This window comes from Leptinotarsa decemlineata, unplaced genomic scaffold, assembly GCF_025532065.1.
Source record: "Leptinotarsa decemlineata unplaced genomic scaffold, Ldec_3_MD MMD2_tig00000026_RagTag_RagTag, whole genome shotgun sequence".
Lineage (NCBI taxonomy): Eukaryota > Metazoa > Arthropoda > Insecta > Coleoptera > Chrysomelidae > Leptinotarsa > Leptinotarsa decemlineata.
In genome coordinates this window covers 2,648,821-2,662,377 of record NW_027412539.1, presented here as the reverse complement: position 1 = coordinate 2,662,377, position 13,557 = coordinate 2,648,821, and the positions used below count along the sequence as shown (strand labels likewise).

The 13,557-nt window shown below is 33.3% G+C and overlaps 1 long non-coding RNA gene across 1 annotated transcript; it reads right to left on the bottom strand.

Annotated features, from left to right (window-relative positions):
• Positions 1–988: 988 nt before the first annotated feature.
• On the bottom strand, positions 989–13,149 carry LOC111506538 (uncharacterized). Its single transcript, XR_002722274.2, has 2 exons — positions 12,822–13,149; positions 989–1,809 (listed from the first exon to the last, which is right to left on the bottom strand). It is a non-coding gene; the product is annotated as an uncharacterized lncRNA (long non-coding RNA).
• Between the last annotated feature and the right edge of the window lie 408 nt (positions 13,150–13,557).

The window sequence follows — 13,557 nt, the reverse complement described above, 5'->3', positions numbered from 1 at the left end:
ATTGCCCTCGTTGACATACAGGTGAAGATAACCCCGTACCTCTTTTCCTTCCTTCTACCAATTGTTACTGTCATTGGGCCAAAATAATCCATGCCTGTAACCATGAATGGCCTGCATTGTTGTACTGTCCTAAAGTCGAGAATTAGTCCCATCTGCTGAGTTTCAACCCTGGCGTTTTTCTTCTTACATATAATGCAGGATGATATACAAGCTTTAACTGCTGATCTAACGTTGATTATCCAAAATCTTTCCCTCAAATGGTTTATGATTTGTTCTCTTCCCTGATGATAATTCAGTTTATGATAATGTCTTATCAACAACTTGGTCATCCAGTTTCTTGAATCCAGAACAATTGGCTGTCTCATATTGATATCTAGGTGTTGTGCTTCATCCAATCGTCCGCTTAGTCTCAAAGTATTGTCTTGGCCGATAAATAAATTCAAATTTCGAAGACGACTTTGTTTTCTAGGATTCTCCATACGATTGAGTCTCTCAATATCTTCGAAGAAACAACTCATTTGTGATTGCCTAATAATTTCAAGTTCAGCCTTTTCAAATTCTTCAACCGTTAGCTCTGTGAAAATCTGAGGAGTTGGTAGACCAATTTTCTTCTTCATGAGATGAATGAATCTTATCACCCAAGCGACTGATCTGACAAGTCGTAAATATTTCGAAAATCTTGGAAAATGGATAATTTCTTCACATCTCTTGTTGATTACAAAAACAAAATTCTTCTTTTTTTCTTCTTCTGTACCATCTTCTATCTTTTCTTCAGCATGAGGCCATTTAATCTCTTCTGAAGTCAAGAACTGAGGACCTTCAAACCAATTCTGAAAGTTATCAATGTTCCAGACACCCCTGGTCGCTTCATCTGCTACATTGAACTTTGTCGGTAGCCAATGCCATTCATCAGGATTTGTATTATCAGCATTGCTTTACCATTGCAGTGGTAAGGAATGGAAGGCAAAATGAAATGATAAAAGTATATGTAATAACTGAAAATATATATTTTTCAATAATCAATAAAAATACAGTAAATGAAGAAATTATGTAAATTAAATTTAGAAATTGGCACATTCACTGTACTGAAATATTTTTGTGAAATTTGAAAATCAGTTCATTGACGACAGTTTCTGACATATTTAAGTTTAAATATAAGCCATGATAATCAATCTTATCGAAATATTTAGAAATGAATAATTCTGATAAATTCTGAAATGTCGACACATTGTACCAGTCAAGTCGATCAGAAAATTTTTCCATTAAACTTTCAGACAACAACTGGTACTCGCAAATAATTTTCCAGTTCAGTTCATCAGCATATTTATGAATGAAGTCTTCAGATAAAGTTAAATACCTGCTGATGTGTTCCCAAAATAATTCATTTGTCGTGTTGAGAAACTCTCCATGTATTAACTTTTTCAATAATTCATCCGAAATGATTTGCGACTCCAGAATCAACTTCCAATTAAATTTATACCTAAATTTCCAAATGAGATCTTCCGAGGCGTCAAGTCCTGAGGAAATCTCGTCCCAGTCGAGATAATCTTCATAATCCGAAATGAAATCTTCAGGTAAACTTGTTTTTCGGGAAATATATTCCCAGTCTAAATTATCCCGTGTTATGAATTTCTTTGAGTAGCATCTGAATTCTCTGCATGTTTCAAAACACGATATTATTGTTTCGGACAAAATGACAATTTCAGTCCGATATCGTCCATTTGATTTCGTAAGATGAGTGAATATGTTTTCTATAACGCCAAATGCTCCCATGTCCATCATTTGCTGTAAGTCAACCATATTTATGATCTGAAAAAGATGTAGTGCTTGTAGTGATTGTTCTCGGAATAGACTGGTTTATTATTATATCAAGTAACTGAAGACTCCTTCCTAAAAGTTTAACTAAATTGAAAGCCATCAAAATACCTAATATTCCAATTCGATAGTGGTATAGATGTTTTTGTTTAATGAAATGACTAAAAACACTTTTGTCTAATTACCACAAATCAATTTCATTTATACGACCTGTTTCGGGTTTAACCCCATTATCAAGTATAAAACTGAAATGAAAAATTTCAAAAACTCGGTTATATAGGGAGTTTTTAGGTAAGATAGGATAAGTAGTTGAACGAACCAGGGTCCCAACTTCAAAATTCAATAATGAAAATTGTAGGGGTTGCTAAACTTATGAATATTGAAAAGTGGATATCTACATAAATCGAGTTTCTCGTTTAGGGGTATATATTTCTGGTTTTCAATTGATTTGTTAATTTCCATGGCTTCCAATGAATTCATTTTTTTCCCTTCATTACATATGTGTAGGATTTTGAAGTTATCTTATGTTGTGTTTCGATTCTTGAAAATGTTCATACGTTGTAGATTTTTTGTCCAAACAGAAGTGTTCACGGAGACTTACCGGTTTGACCTGTATATACTGCAGAACATTCGCCACACTCTATTCTGTATATATAGTCTGGTTCACATGTACGCGATTTAGCTCTTTTTGGTGACATTTCTCAGCCCTGTCCAAAAATTACGACCAAGGTGTCATTCGATTCGTATTTTTGCCTAGAAAGTTTAAGGAAAGGTCCGAAAACGCGCCGATAAAAATTACACAAGTTATAAACAATTAAGTGAAAAAAATGGGGCTTTAGTTTTTTCTTAATATCTCGGAAAATTTTCAACATTTCGGAAATTTGAAACAAGATTTGAGAAGATCAATGAATTTGCGTAAAAAAGTCCCGACTCCCGAAACTGTATCTCGATTATTTATAATTTTTACAGAGCCCTGAAAATAGAGCCAAAAGCGGGTAGTCTGGCTTCCGCGCGCCTTTCGTCACTCTGACATAAAAAAAAATTATTTAAACATATTAAATGTAAATATTAAGGAATGAAAAATTTCATGTAAAATTGGGATACATCAATAAATAATAATCTGCAGTCATGAAATTTTTATCCCAATTTTAACGTTAATTATAAATTTCTTAATTAATAACTATTTCTGATTTGAAAGTTGATATAAAAATCCCTCTAATCATTAAACTGAAATCCTGGCACTTTTTTCCTTTGGTGAAGTTATCCTTAATAGGCAAAAATATGGATTACTTTTCTATTTTTTTATTAACAATTGAAAATTAAAATTTTATAAAAAATACATTACAACTTTTTTTTTATTGTTTCAATGTCTCATAGCTAAAAACTGATTATTATTTTTTTTTATTTTTTACAGCCATTGTTAATAAATTTATTATAAACAAATACATTGTTTACAAGCAATTCGAAATTTTCTTTGCATTATGTTATTATAAAAAAAATCATGATTTGAAAAATGGTTTCTTAAAAAAATTTCTTTGTTGCTAAAAAATGCGTTTATTAATTAACAATCGTTTTTTGCAACTGAATATTAAAATTAAGGAACCGTTTTTTTTAATCATAAATTCTTTTGTTCTTTGAGATTCTGAAAAAACTCTTTCCTATTCTTTTTTTAATTGTTTATTTAAAAAAAAATTGTTATAAACAAATTATTTTCTTTATTTTATTTTTTTCAATACTTTGTTCTATAATAAAAGTAACTATGTGTTTTTTTTAATTCATTCTATTTTTTTATGAAACTTTCAATATTGTGATACCTTGATACTTGTCTTTTTCATTCGCTCCTTCGCTTTTATAATTATAATAACTTTCAAACTATTACAGTAATGATAAATATGCTTCAAGTCTTTTCTGTTCATTATGAATTTATTAACAATTTAAGCCTTTTACTAAAGTTGTAGTCCTATTATTTATTCAATTATTGATCGTTATTTATTAAAAAAAGAAAAATTATAAACAATGTTCTTGCCGATAAAAACAACGTAAAAACTGGCGCCTGACGACTTACTTAAGATGGTTAATTGTCCCTGCATAAAAGAGTGTAATAATCGATATGGATGTAAAAAAGCTGGGCTTCCTTGCTCATCTTTATGCAAAAATTGTAAAGATGGAACATGTTCTAACAGTACTAGGCCATCACTTGATGATGACAATGATGATACTGATATCATGATCGGTCGATTAAATGCTATCGATAGTAATCCCGATGGAAATGAAGACGACCTTAATGATTATCAAGATTTTCCAGTAGGAGTTCAAGAATACTGTGAACCGATACTTGAAGAAGTCGAAAAGGAGGAGGTTCAAGGAACATCACGACAAGAAAATACAGAAGAAACCACAGATGATGAGCCACCGCCACTAAAACGATCTAAAAGATTACAAAAAAATAATAACAATTAATAACAATGATAAATTTTAAAAATAACTTTCAGTATGTTTATGATTTAGTAAATTCCCTGAAAACTTGATTTTTTTTTAATAAATAACGATTAATAATTGAATAAATAATAGGACTACAACTTTAGTAAAAAGCTTAAATTGTTAATAAATTCATAATAAACAAAAAAGACTTGAAGCATATTTGTCATAACTGCAATAGTTTAAAAGTTATTATAATTATAAAAGCGAAGGAGCGAATGAAAAAGACAAGTATCAAGATATTTATTTATAATAAATGTATTAATAATAGCTGTAAAAAATAAAAATATATATTAATTAATTAGTTTTTAGCCATGAGACATTGAAACAATGAAGAATTAAAAAAAAAATTGTAATGTATTTTTTATAAAATTATAATTTTCAATTGTTGATAAAAAAATTGAAAATAAATTTTTTTTTATTTTAGCAACGGTAATCTATTTTTTTGCCTATTGAAGATAACTTTACCAAAGGAAAAAAATGCCAGGGTTTTAGTTTAATAATTATAGGGATTTTTATATCAACTTTCAATTCAGAAAAAGTTATTTATTAATCAACAAATTTATAATTGACGTTAAAATTGTGATAATTTGTTTATTGACGTATCCCAACATCACATGAACTTTTTCATTCCTTAATATTTACATTTAATATGTTTAAATAATTTTTTTGTTTTTATGTCAGAGTGACGAAAGGCGCGCGGAAGCCAGACTACCCGCTTTTGGCTCTATTTTCAGGGCTCTGTAAAAATTATAAATAATCGAGATACAGTTTCGGGAGTCGGGACTTTTTTACGCAAATTCATTGATCTTCTCAAATCTTGTTTCAAATTTCCAAAATTTTCGAAAATTTTCCGAGATATTAAGAAAAAACTAAAGCCCCTTTTTTTTCACTTAATTGTTTATAACTTTTGTAATTTTTATCGGCGCGTTTTCGGACCTTTCCTTAAACTTTCTAGGCAGAAATACGAATCAAATGACACCTTGGTCGTAATTTTTGGACATGGCTGAAAAATGTTACAAAAAAAAGTACATGTGAACTAGACTAATACCTGATTTTTTCATTCTATCTTGTTTGGGTTTCGCATCAAACAGAGTTCAGCCCAAATTATTATCACTCATGAAAGCTGTTGTTATTTTGTATTTAGAGAAGTAATTTTGAATATTTTCTGAAAGTTTACTTGAGTAGTTGATGCTATATATATTATATTGTGTTGTCTGCAGTTTGGGTATAATTTACTTATAAGTGTTTTCTGAGTTTTACCTGATATTATCTTGTCCATTAGAGAAACTGGTACTTGATTGCTTACTGCAATTTTCTTAATCATTTTTAGTTCATCTTGGAAAGTTTTTTTAGGTAAAAGAATTGACCTAAACGCGGATAACTTATGTTATAGTGGACTGAAAGAGTCAAAAGGAATTGTATAGTCTGTGAATGTGTTTTTCCGGTAGATATTGAATGGAAAAGCATTATCGGCTCTTGAAATATTCAAATATAAGAAGTTAGGCTCCTTGTTTTGTTCACATAATTTATCAAAATAACAACAGCTTCCATAAGTAATGATAAATTAGGGAGAATTCTGTTCAATGCAAAACCAAAACGAGAATGAAAAAATCAAGTATATATAGAAAAGAGTGTGGCGAATGCTCTGCAGTATATACAGGCCAAACAGGTAGAAATTTTGACGTGAAGCTCCGTGAACACGTCTTTATGGACAAAAAATCTACAAAGTATGAACATCTTCAAGAATCAAAACACAAGATAAGTAAAGATAAACTCAAAGTCCTACACATATGAAATAAAGGGAAAAATGAATTTGTTAAAAACCATTCAAATTAACAAATCAATTAAATACCAGAAATATATACCCCTTAACAAGCAACTCGATTTATGTAGGTCTCCACTCTTGAATTTATAGGTTTAGCAACCCCTACAATTTTCAGTGTGGAATTTTAAAGTTGGCACCATGGTTCCTTCAATTACTTGTCCTATCTTATCTAAAAACTCCCGAGATAACCAAGTTTTTCAAATTTCTCATTTCAGCTTTATACTTGATAATGGGGTTAAGCCCGAAACCGGTCGTATAAATAAAATTGACTTGTGGTAATTAGACAAAAAAGTTTTTATTCTTTTCATTGAAGTGATCATGAATAACCACAAAGTAAACAAATCAATGACACATATTAAAAGTGTGTGAATTACGTGAGGCGTTTAAGGGTATAGGGGCCGTTCCGAATTCAATCTCACGTGGGGAGAGAAGTGATCTCAGCAAATATCACGTGATTTTTTTCGCAAAAAATCGCCAAAAATTGACATAAAAACGTTTTGAGTGAAATATACTTCACTAAAATATGGCTAGTCCTACTCAATAATATTATTCGCTGTCATGCGAAGTAACACGGAGTCTTGAATACCACTCTCAGCCAATTTAAGCTAGAGGAATGATATTCAATTTTTTGAACAGATAACTTATGCGGATGAAAAACACGAAACACAGAGTGAAACCAGAAAAAACAGCTCAGTATATACAGGGTTTTCCAAAATAAGTCGGCACCATTGCCAACTCCGTTATTATTGATGCTACGAATTCGGTTAAATGGACAAACTTGTAGTATTTCGATGTCGAAAATGTAATAAAATATATTTTTTAATGCACTTCAATTCGTAATAACATTCTCAACAACAAAGCTCATGTGGAAATATTTCTTTCTTTCACTAGTAAAAAAAAATTCTTTAATTTGGTCACATAAAATGAATACATATTTGAGTCCTTCTCTTGACAGTTCATCTACATTATTATGTTTCATTTTGTACATCTAATTTTTCATATATTCCCAAAAATTAAAATCTAGAGGTGTCATTTCTGGTGAACGCCACTTAACAGGAACATTTGTAGCAATTCATCTGTTTCTAAAACATTCTCGCAACATTCTTTTTACGCCACTGAAATTATGTGCTGGTGCTCCATCCTGCTGAAAGTAGATTATCTGACGAGCCTCCAGATCAAGATCATCGAAAAACTCTTCCAACACTCTTGTTGATAAATTAATGTAACGGCGTCCGTTCAAAGACCCTGGATGGAAAAGTGGACCGATAATTTTACCTCTAAATAGACCACACTAAATATTAATACTAAATCGTCTTTGCGGCTTCTGGGTATGGACTAGAAATGGATTATGTCTACTTCAATAATGAAAATTATTTCTTCAATACATAGCACAATTTGAAAAATTAGCCTCATCGCTCCATATAATTTTTCTATAGAAGTTTGGATCTTGTTTGCATTTATTCATAAACCACCGACAAAACCTAAATCGTCTCTCAGGGTCTTGAGGTTCTAATGCTTGCACTGGTCTTAACTTATAGGGAGAACTCTCATGTTTCTTCGGAATTCGTTCAATAACAGACGGAGGCACATCTATTTCTCTAGATAAATATCTGATGGAATTATTTGGATTCACCTCAAAGTAGGCTAAAATGTCAAAACGTTTTTTAGTTCTCCTCTTCTCAAATACTTTTTCATTGATCCTGAATCGACGATGAAGCACATAAAAAAAAGCTGATTAGGTAATTCACGATCGGAAAAAAAATTGCTGTAGTGTTGGAGTGCTCTCACACTAGTGTTCTCATATCAGTGATTTCATCATGAATAATTTTACTAACGCTGAAATGGCAGACATGTACTTTATTTATGGATTAGCAACTGGAAATGCGGAAGTAGCACGGATAATTTTCCAGGACAGATATCTTAACAGAGTAATTTCATACTTATGATGTACTGTTTGGAACCTTTGGTGTAGTAATGAATATTACTGGAGTTTTTTTCCAACACCTCGACACGTGTTTCGATCACCAAGTGATCATCTTCAAGAGGAAGATAAAACTGTTTTATCTTCCTCTTGAAGATGATCACTTGGTGATCATTAGGTGTAAAAATAACGATTTGGTGTTGGGAAAAAACTCCAGTAATATTCATTGAGTAATTTCATATGCTAAAAAATTTGAAACGCTACATCCAAGATTATGTGAAACTGGGATGCGATAAAAAAAGATCCTTCGAATAGTACCAGGAAGATTACACTGCAGCTGAAAGTCGGTCCAAGAACCGTATGACCAGTACTGAAAAGAAACCTCCTATACTCATATAACATAAAGCAGGTCCAAGGTCTACTGCCTCGGAAATTTCACCCGAGATTAATGTTTTGCAGGTGGTTGATTCATACTATGGCACTCAATAATGAATTTTTACCAAATATTTTATTTACGGAGAAAGCAAATTTTTCACGAGATGCGATTATGAAGTTTCATAATGACAGTTTTTTGGCTGAACGTTTGGGTAGGAATAATTGGTGACTACCTGATTGGCTCATTTTTGCTATCAGCAAGATCAACAAATGAATCCTACACGGACTTTTCGCGAAGTAATTTACCCATTTTGTTAGAAGAAGACTCGTATAAGGCAACATGTGGTTCATGCACGACGGGGCTCCAGCTCATTTCAGTGTTCTTGCTCGTCAGTATCTCGACATCACCTACCCTAATCACTGGATTGGACGTGCAGGACCTCAAAATTGGCCTGTTCGCAGTCCTGAAATGAATCCTCTAGGTTCTATCAATGGGGACATCTGAAGGCTCTTGTTGACGAAACTCCTATACTAGATGTGGATGACTTGAGGAATCGTATAATTGACAATTGCAATGTCATAAGGAATACCCCAGGTATTTTTGAACGTGTCAGACAATCAATGACAAATCTATTGCAGTCGTGTATTTTATTAGAAGGTTGACATATTGCTCATTTACTTCAAGGTCGGAATTGTTTATTATTTACTTTTGGTTTTTATTTTATGTTGTCCATGGATAGTTTTCAAAAGTGATTTATTTTCTCGAGAACGAAGCTTGATATAAGGAAAACACCGACGAAAAAGTTGTATTTTTAGTGAAGTTCAAGGTGTACTAAGTTGAACCTCAAAACATTGGGCAGCTACAGTCCGTCTGATATGTACCGCTCTTGATAGAATCAAATGTGTCAAGTCACTTGAACACTTTCCGTGAAAGTATCTATAGAAGAAAGACAAATCTCCAACTTTTCTTCGATGTTCAAGGCTATCAAGGTTGTACGTGATGCTCGCGTCTCCAGTCAGGCGGATGGCTCTTTCCTGGATGGAATCCAATAGCTTCAGTGTTGGAATTTCTTCCTGACGTTTCGCTGTCCGATGACTACCTTTTAGGCTTCGTAAAGCGTATTTATGTCTTGTCAGGTAATCCGTTGTATTTGTACCTGCATTTGTACTTGTATTCGTATCTGCATTCGAACCTGGAACATTAACAATCTTGCTGCCTGTTGTCCTGTTCGTTATTCTCGAATTCCTTAAAATGTGGTTCCATATTTGATTGAGGTTCACCGCTTCCTCTTTTCTGTTAAAATTATCCGAGTGCTAGTGGATCTCTATTGCCTCCCGTACCAGTCGGCTATGGTATCCCTGGTTGGGGGCAATTAGTTCTGTGTTTTCAAACAAGATTCTATGGTCTCCTTCACTCAGTGCGTGTTCTGCCACAGATGACTTGTCTGTTTGGCCTAGTCTGCAGTTCCTTTTATGCTCTTTTAGTCTTGTTCCCATGGATCGTTTGGTGCTTCCGATATATACCTTTCCACCAGTGCACGGTATGCGATAAACCCCTGCCGCTGATAATGGGTCTCTTTTGTCTTTAGCCGACCTGAGGCTTTGTTGTATCTTTCTCGTGGGTTTGAAGACTGTTCCGATGTCGTGTTTGCCAAATAGTTTTCCGATTCTATCCGTGACCCTAGGGATAAACGGTAGATATGCGCATGCAACCATCCAATCCTTTTTTGCTTTCTGAACTGTGGTATCCTTCAGTCTCATGGCTTTTCTGATCTCGGAGGCACTGTATCCATTCGATCTCAAGTGACCCTGAGATCGAATAGAATGGAAAACACAGAACTAATTGCCCCCAGTAGAGATCCACAAACACACGGATAATTTTAACAGAAAACAGGAAGCGGTGAACTTCAATCAAATCTCGAATTCCTTAAAATGGAACCCCATTTTAAGGAATTCGAGAATAACGAACAGGACAACAGGCAGCAAGATTGTTAATGTTCCAGGTCCAAGTGCAGGTACGAATACAAGTACAAATGCAGGTACAAATGCAGGTACAAATACAACGGATTACCTGACAAGGCATAAATACGCTTTACGAAGCCTAAAAGGTAGTCATCGGACAGCAAGCCATGATGGTTAAACCTCTGAAGAAGCTAGCCACTCGCGCCAGCGAAATATCAGGAAGAAACTCCAAAAATCAAACTCGAAAAGCAATGACACTGAAAACCTCAGCCGTGAAAGCCTGAACCATTTTGCCAGCTTCAGTGTATGTTTGGGGACATAGCACCATACATGAACAATACTCCAAAGATATGAGCTTTATAAAGCATCAAAAGTTGCTGAGGTGTGTACAGTTTTCTAGTTCGGAACAGTGTTCCAAGCTTTTGAGAAGCAGCCAATGCAGGGGGCAACATTACATCCAACAAACGTCACGGTGGCTGGAAATTTGCCTCCGTAGCAGAAGCATATATGAAAAATAGTTTGAATAAAAAAATTTAGATTCCTAACAAAATATTGAATTTTCCATTTTCTTTCAAACAAATTAAAATATCTGTTAAAATGGTGGAATCAACTCTTCAGAAATATCTTACATTTCTGATCATCAGCAACATGGAACATCCTCGTGAGTTTATGTTGGAAGTAATTGTTCAAACTCTACTATCAATTATTATTTCAATAAATGAAATTGTTACATGATGAATAATTAATTGATAATTGACTCTGTATATTCGTTTGGTTCCGGAAGGTTCAGAAACTCAGCAATGACAGAAGGCATTTTCATAAACGTGTTTATACCCACTGCGTTGGCACTGTATTTGCAATTTGAGTATTTCAGAAAAAACGTTGATGATTGATAACAGAAGGGACGTAATTTATTAAAATAGTCAATGTTTTTTCTAACAATGCAAACAGAACGACCTATTTTCGTTTTCGTATTTGGAATTTGAACAATCAATGATTCATCCATCAATTCAATGTTTTTTTTTCATAAATGGCACAGCTCTTCACGCCGGCAAACTCCATATATTCCGAAAAATATTCTATCATCAAATATTTTTCACCTGGCCCCTCATTTATAAAACTCTGGACTTGTTCAAGCGTAAGAGTTTTTGATTTTTTTGGCCTATAACTTTCATTTTTCCGCTTCAAGAATGCTATTACCTTGAAATATTTGGTTGAAACACCATTTTTAACGAGCGCGCTTGACTTTATCATTGAAAACTTCCTCCATGAAGTTGACGAGTTCCATATTTTCGATAAGTCTTCTAGATAGGCTGAGAAGACGGTTTTCTGAAATTTTCTTTGAAGTTTTCAAGTCTACACCAGCTAAGAAAATTAGAATATGCGATATCGTACTGCTGAGCCGATTTTTTTGGTAGCAAACAGCCTCGTCGATATCATAAGGAATACACAACTCCTCACTATTGTTCTTCATTATGCAAGACATTGAACACCAGCAAGAACCTTAAATGTGAGTTTAAACAATACTGTTTGTTGGTAACCAGGTGATTCAGCGTCACCCGACACGGACACTTCATAGCAAATAACATAACATGAAAATAGTTAGATGTCGAATATATAGATGTCAATCAATAGATGTCAAAATGTGTTTTTATAGAAATATTGAATTCATTATTTTATAATGAAAACAGGACAGTTGTACAAAAAACCTTATATGATATTTGTGTAAAAAGTAAGTTTTATTTTATTCGTGAAATTGCTTATCTGGCTATGCTCGTTTCGCAAGCTTTTTCACCCACAAAATAAAACCTTACTTTTAACACTCATATCATAAATAGCTATTTTTCACGGTGAAAAAAGTAAACATTCACGCATCAATAGTAATGTAGAAATGTCAAGATGTTTTGACAGTTGTATAAAAAACTTTCCAATCCCAAATTGAACAAAGACTTCAAAAATAAATTTTATTTGAGGAGAAACTATAGGCGAATCATTTTTTTCTTCAGAAATATCGAAGTCAATTCTCGTACTTATGCCACTGTTGAAATTGAAAATCAATTTTTCATTGAAAAATACCTATAAACTTTTATCAACTGTCGCTGCTCACCAAATATCTTATTAACCAAAATTTAGTTTTTAATTTATATTTCAATGTACTATTCAATAAATAATCATCATGATGTCATAATAATTGTACGAAAGACAGAGCTGATGAAACGTGCTGTCATTTTCATGTCATCCGCAAAAAAAGTCAAACGAGAACGGTTCAAGTAGCAAAAACGTATCAATTCGACAGTTTTTTCATTCATAAAGTAACTTCTTCAAACAAGAATATCATTACAGGGTTTTGCTGTTACTGCACAACAGAAAATAAATAATAACCAGCCAAAGACAAGTACGTTGAGTACTGGACTAATCGTATTATAGATTGGTGTTACTTACTTTTTACTGGAATTTTCCTCGGATATTCCACCACTAATGGTCACTTCATAAGGTATATCTATAGCTGACCACTCTTTCCTGTTATTTACAACATTCAAATGTTGTGAAAACTGGAGCTCTAGGTTATACCAGGTCATACAATTTGTCGAATGAGTGATTCATCTCAAATGTGTCGTATTTCCATTAGGAGTATGTTGCAGTTTACTTACATCTTAGTAGTTACGAGTTCAGAGGAATGAGTATTCACAATTTGCAAAAACTTTCAATATTCAACGACTCAGTTAATTCAACGAAAACATTTTAGGCGAAAGGGTCCATGATCTTGCAACAAAATGAGCGGATCGATGTTCCACAGACAGCTACGCCACACTCAGGGCATTGTTGAACAGGAAAGCAAGAATAGTTTGTCTCTGTAGTGGGGCTGAGAATCCTCTGGAATAACCGACAACGAAAAAAATGATATGTGAGCAAGATGTCAATCGATAGCTGATTCATACACGAAATAATTTATCTTTCACATCTACTTCAAGGAAATTATCTCAGTGTAGTTCAGAAGAACATAACAACAAAGGATCTGTATAAACTAGTACAGAAAACGGAATTAGTGGAATGAGTATAGTGAAAAGATCCCGGTGGTCATTTCATATGGAATCAACCCACCAATTTTCGAACCTAAACATATCAAATTTTGGTGGTAAATGGCATAAATACAATGAGAAATAAATAAAATCTGATA